Genomic DNA, 6,000 nt, shown 5'->3' on the forward strand with positions numbered 1-6,000 from the left:
GGGTCTTCTGCTGTCTATCAGTGAGTGGTTCTGCTGCTGTCTATCAGTGAGTGGTTCTTCTGCTGTCCATCAGTGAGTGGTTCTGCTGTTGTCTATCAGTGAGTGGTTCTGCTGCTGTCTATCCGTGAGGGATTCTGCTGCTGTCTATCAGTGAGTGGTTCTCTTGCTGTCTATCAGTGAGTGGTTCTGCTGCTGTCTATCAGTGAGTGGTTCTGCTGCTGTCTATCCATGAGTGATTCTGCTGCTGTCTATCAGTGAGTGGTTCTCTTGTTGTCTATCAGTGAGTGGTTCTGCTGCTGTCTATCCGTGAGTGATTCTGCTGCTGTCTATCAGTGAGTGGTTCTCTTGTTGTCTATCAGTGAGTGGTTCTGCTGCTGTCTATCTGTGAGTGATTCTGCTGCTGTCTATCAGTGAGTGGTTCTCTTGTCTATCAGTGAGTGGTTCTGCTGTTGTCTATCCGTGAGTGATTCTGCTGCTGTCTATCAGTGAGTGGTTCTCTTGCTGTCTATCAGTGAGTGGTTCTGCTGCTGTCTATCGGTGGGTAGCTCTGCTGCTCTCTATCAGTGGTGACTACTGATTCTATGCCTAGTATGTATGTTCTTAGTGAGTAGTACTGCTGCTCTCTATCAGTGAATGGTTCTGCTGCTGTCTATCAGTGAGTGATTCTGCTGCTGTCTATCAGTGAGTGGTTCTCTTGCTGTCTGTCAGTGAGTGGTTCTGCTGCTGTCTATCAGTGGGTAGCTCTGCTGCTCTCTATCAGTGGTGTCTACTGATGCTATGCATAGTATATATGTTCTTAAAGAGTGGTATTGGTGATGTTAGTGAGGAGGTCAGGTACTGTCAGTGGGTGCTACAGATGATGTTCATGGGTAGTACTACTACTGCTGCTAGTGGGCACTGCTGGTGCTATCAGTGTGCAGTACTGCAATTAGTGAGTTGTGAGTATCAATGGCTATCCCTGCTTCCTCTATCATTGCCGCTCTGTCGATGGGTAGTGCTCCTGCTGTCAGTGGGTAGTACTGATGGTGTTACTAAGTAGTATTGCTGCTGTCAGTGGGTAATTACGATGATGTTAGTGAGTAGGACTACCGCTGTTAGTGGGTAGTATGGGTGCTGTTAGTAAGTAGTACTGATGCTGTTGGTGAGTAGTAATGCTGCTGTCAGTGGGTAGTACTGATGCTGTTAGTAAGTAGTACTGATGCTATTGGTGAGTAGTAATGCTGCTGTCAGTGGGTAGTACTGATGCTGTTAGTAAGTAGTACTGATGCTGTTGGTGAGTAGTAATGCTGCTGTTGGTGAGTAGTAATGCTGCTGTCAGTGGGTAGTACTGATGCTGTTAGTAGGTAGTACTGATGCTGCTGGTGAGTAGTAATGCTGCTGTCAGTGGGTAGTACTGATACTGTTAGTAAGTAGTACTGATGCTGTTGGTGAGCAGGACCGCTGCTGTTGGTGAGTAGTAACGCTGCTGTCATTGGGTAATTCTGATGATGTTAATGAGTAGGACTACCGCTGTTAGTGGGTAGTATGGACGTTTTTAGTGAGGAGGACTGATGTTGGTGAGTAGTAATTCTGCTGTCAGTGGGTGATAATGATGATGTTTGTCAGTAGGACTGCTGCTGTCAGTGGGTGGTAATGATGATGTTTGTCAGTAGGACTGCTGCTGTCAGTGGGTGGTAATGATGATGTTGGTGAGTAGTAATGCTGCTGCCAGTGGGTAGTAATGCTGCTGCCAGTGGGTGGTAATGATGATGTTTGTGAGTAGTAATGCTGCTGCCAGTGGGTAGTAATGCTGCTGCCAGTGGGTGGTAATGATGATGTTTGTGAGTAGGACTGCTGCTGTCAGTGGGTAGTAATGATGATGTTGGTGAGTAGTAATGCTGCTGCCAGTGGGTGGTAATGATGATGTTGGTGAGTAGTAATGCTGCTGCCAGTGGGTGGTAATGATGATGTTTGTGAGTAGTAATGCTGCTGTCAGTGGGTGGTAATTATGATGTTTGTCAGTAGGACTGCTGCTGTCAGTGCGTGGTAATGATGATGTTGGTGAGTAGTAATGCTGCTGCCAGTGGGTAGTAATGCTGCTGCGAGTAGGTGGTAATGATGATGTTTGTGAGTAGTAATGCTGCTGCCAGTGGGTAGTAATGCTGCTGCCAGTGGGTGGTAATGATCATGTTTGTGAGTAGGACTGCTGCTGTCAGTGGGTGGTAATGATGATGTTGGTGAGTAGTAATGCTGCTGCCAGTGGGTGGTAATGATGATGTTTGTGAGTAGGACTGCTGCTGTCAGTGGGTGGTAATGATGATGTTGGTGAGTAGTAATGCTGCTGCCAGTGGGTGGTAATGATGATGTTGGTGAGTAGTAATGCTGCTGCCAGTGGGTGGTAATGATGATGTTTGTGAGTAGGACTGATGCTGTTGGTGAGTAGGACCGCTGCTGTTGGTGAGTAATTCTGATGATGGTAATGAGTAGGACTACTGCTGTTAGTGGGTAGTATGGACGTTTTTTGTGAGTAGGACTGCTGCTGTCAGTGGGTGGTAATGATGATGTTTGTGAGTAGGACTGCTGCTGTCAGTGGGTGGTAATGATGATGTTGGTGAGTAGTAATGCTGCTGCCAGTGGGTGGTGATGATGATGTTGGTGAGTAGTAATGTTGCTGCCATTGGGTGGTAATGATGATGTTTGTGAGTAGGACTGCTGCTATCAGTGGGTGGTAATGATGATGTGTGTGAGTAGGACTGCTGCTGTCAGTGAGTGGTAATGATGATGTTTGTGAGTAGTAATGCTGCTGTCAGATGGTGGTATGGATGATAACTATGGCTAGTACTAATGTTGGTGAGCACTACTGGTGCTGTGTATCAGTGGGCAGTACTGCTATCAGCGGGTAGTAATGCTGTTATCAGTGGGTAGTTCTGCTTCTGTTAATGGCTGTTACTACTTCTTCTGCCAGTACGTAATTCTGCTACTCGGTATATGGATAGTAGTACTACTGCTGTCAGTCAGTGGGTAGCACTGATGGTGTTATAAAGTAGTACTGCTGCTGTCAGTGGGTAATTCTGATGATGATAATGAGTAGATTGGCCGCTGTCAGTGGGTAGTACCGATGCTATTGGTGAGTAGTAATGCTGGTGTCAGTGGGTAATAATGGCGATGTTAGTGAGTAGGACTGCTGCTGTCAGTCTGTGGGTAGCACTGATGGTGTTATAAAGTAGTACTTACTGCTGCTGTCAGTGGGTAGTAATGATGATGTTGGTGAGTAGTAATGCTGCTGTTGTGTGTAGTAATGATGATGTTGGTGAGTAGTAATGCTGCTGTTAGTGTGTAGTAGTGATGCTGTTAGTAATACTGATGCTGTTGGTTAGTAGTAATGCTGGGCTCAGTGGCCACTAATGCAGATGTTAGTGAGTAGGACTGCCGCTGTCATTGGGTGGTATGGATGCACTGCTGGTGATGTTTACCATTGGTAGTAGTACTTCTGCTGCGATCAGTGCCTGTTACTGCTGCCACTGACTACGGGCAGTACTGTGCTTTCAATGGGTTGTCCTGATGCTCTCATTGGGAGGGTCTGATGCTGTGGATGAGTAGCAGCATTGCTGTCAGTGTGTAGCACTGCTGCTGTTGGGGATTAGTACTTCTGCTGTCATCAACTGGAGGTACTTCGCAGCTTAAGGAGTACTTATCCAGTGAGTGAGTAGTGCGCATGCTGGCCGTGGGAGTACTGATGCTGAGTGTTCGGTGTTGATGCTGTCAGAGTAGTACTGAAGCTGTAAGTGTGCAATACTCCCCCAGTCCAACCCTGTACAGTAATACTGCTGCTGCCAGTAGGTAGTACTGATGCTGTCAGCTAGTAGGACTGGACGTGCCTCTTGGGCATTCTGGTGGTGCCGGCTGGACTGACAGGTGAGTGTCAGTGTGTGGGCCTGTTTTATGATCTGCTTGCCCGGTTTGTGCTGTTACTTTCCCTGTTAGTAAAAACAAACATTGTCTGCAGCAAGTCTTCAACCTCATGCATTCTTCCATATCTTGCAAAACACTCACACTTATACAGCGCGTGTTTACGAGTTCAAAACTGCTCCAGTTTGGAAACATGGGCTACTGTTCCGCTTTTGCTTCGGTGGCTGGGCCCATTTTCTGCCCCAGTCCAACCCTGTGGAGTAGAACTGCTGCTGTCGAAGGTACTATTACTGTTGCTGTCAGTGGTTAGTACTGATGCTGAGAGTGAGTAGCACTAATGGGAAGTGAGGTTGCTGCCCGTGGGTAGCACTGACGCATTCGGTGGGTAGCGTTAATGCCCTGGCAGTAAGGTGGGTTAAGGGGACGCTAGCGAGGCTCGCGCACAGAAGTCAGCTGTAGAAGTTAAGGGAGGAGGTGGCCGGGCGGCCTCTGGGGCCGTGTGTCCCCCACTGCCCTGCTCCCATCACTTACCTGCTGCGCTCGTGACGTCATCGAACCGTAGAACTTCAGGGCCTGTTCTGAGGGGGCAGAGGTCATCGCTCCTCTAGCCCCACTGCTCTGGGGGCAGGGTCCTGACAGCACTCAGGGCCTGACCATGGGAGCTGTCCTTTCAGCACCGCCACAGCCGGACTGTGGAGAGAGCGGACCCCCGGCGGACAGACACACTCGGGTATGACCCATATATGACCACACACCCGGACACATATCCATCGACACTGAGATAGAGTCGAATGTACCACACTTGACTCCCAGACACGAACGTGTTTAGTTGTGCACAGCTCCCTCGGGCATGTAGGCAGGCACCCTATACAATGCAGAAGGACACGCACGCATTTGGAAACATATATATATATATATATATGTAAAAGGGCACGCACAGGCGCGTGATACACGCATACCCCCGCAGGCACACACTCACATATCTGCTTATCTATGCACTCGCTCAAACACAACACAACACGCATGCAAACCCATGAACGCGGAGAGACACATTCTCCACCGTCCCCTCGGTGTGACACCTCCCACGGCGGCTGTAGGCGCCCCGTGCACCAGACAGCCAACCTCTGCCATACAACAGGCAGTGTTTACCTCCTACTACAGCGGAGCGTCTCCCTCTCCTCGCGCACACACACACCTCAATCACACACACACACAGACTCTCTCTCTCCCTGTCTCTATGTAAATATAAATATACCAGAGGCGGGATTAAGGAACGGGTCATGGATTATATGTTACACACAAGCAACTCCAAGCAGGCTGGTGTCATCGGCACGGGCATCCCCTGGGGTGCAGGGCGGCGGGGGCACCCCGTGCCACCAGTCCCCCGCGTGTGCACATGAGTGCACACACACTGCCCTACATTCACGAGCCCGAGCTCCCCGCAGACACGCCGCACCTGCTGCCATCCACCCACGGCGGCACAGCTGGGCGAGGGATGCCCCCGCATCAGCGGTCCGTAGGAAGGGAGGGGGTGCCGGGCGGCTCAGCGAGGAGCCTGAGGTCCAGCCCCCCTTCCAGGGGAGCCTGCAGCACTGCCCTGCGCCCACCAGCCTCCCAGTGCCCTCTGAGCTAGAAGGAGGGCAGGAAATCACGGGGTCACCCGGCGGCAAGCACGCACTGCACCTGTGCCCCCCAGCCCCGAACCCCCATGCGCAGAGAGCAGACACCGGCCGCAGGGCCCGGCTGCAGAGGATCCTACCTGGGAGCAGGGCGGCGAGCGGCGTCCCAGCATCTCCCGAGCCCTGCGGAGGCCGGTCCAGCGCGGGGGAGGGGGCGAGCGAGGGAGTCCTACGGCACAGCGGCAGAGAGGAGGGGGCAGAGGGGAGGGGACGCGGGGATAGGTGTGGAGAGGGGGAGGGAACGAAAGAGAGAAGGCGGGTGAGGAGAAAGATACAGAGGGAAGGCGGTGAGGAGAAAGATACAGAGAGAAGGCGGGTGAGGAGAAAGGCCAAAGGAAGCTGAAAGAGGAGAGAAAAGAAGAGGATGCCAGGCCATCTGACAACCTGATCTGAAATTTAGGAATTAAAAAACATGATTCTTCTGCTCCTCCGT

General features: G+C 51.0%; 1 protein-coding gene across 2 annotated transcripts in view; it reads right to left on the reverse strand.

Annotated features, from left to right (window-relative positions):
* The window catches only part of TMEM74B (transmembrane protein 74B), a 41,159-nt gene extending 35,452 nt beyond the window's left edge, over positions 1–5,707 (reverse strand). The window contains exon 1 of one of the 2 annotated variants that reach the window (XM_086929054.1): positions 5,648–5,707. The gene's annotated coding sequence lies outside the window, so the exon portion shown is untranslated. The remainder of the gene's footprint in view (positions 1–5,647) is intronic. The other variant, XM_086929053.1, reaches the window with a different exon arrangement.
* Between the last annotated feature and the right edge of the window lie 293 nt (positions 5,708–6,000).

This window comes from Lissotriton vulgaris, chromosome 7 (genome assembly GCF_964263255.1).
Source record: "Lissotriton vulgaris chromosome 7, aLisVul1.2, whole genome shotgun sequence".
In the NCBI taxonomy this organism is placed as follows: Eukaryota; Metazoa; Chordata; class Amphibia; order Caudata; family Salamandridae; genus Lissotriton; species Lissotriton vulgaris.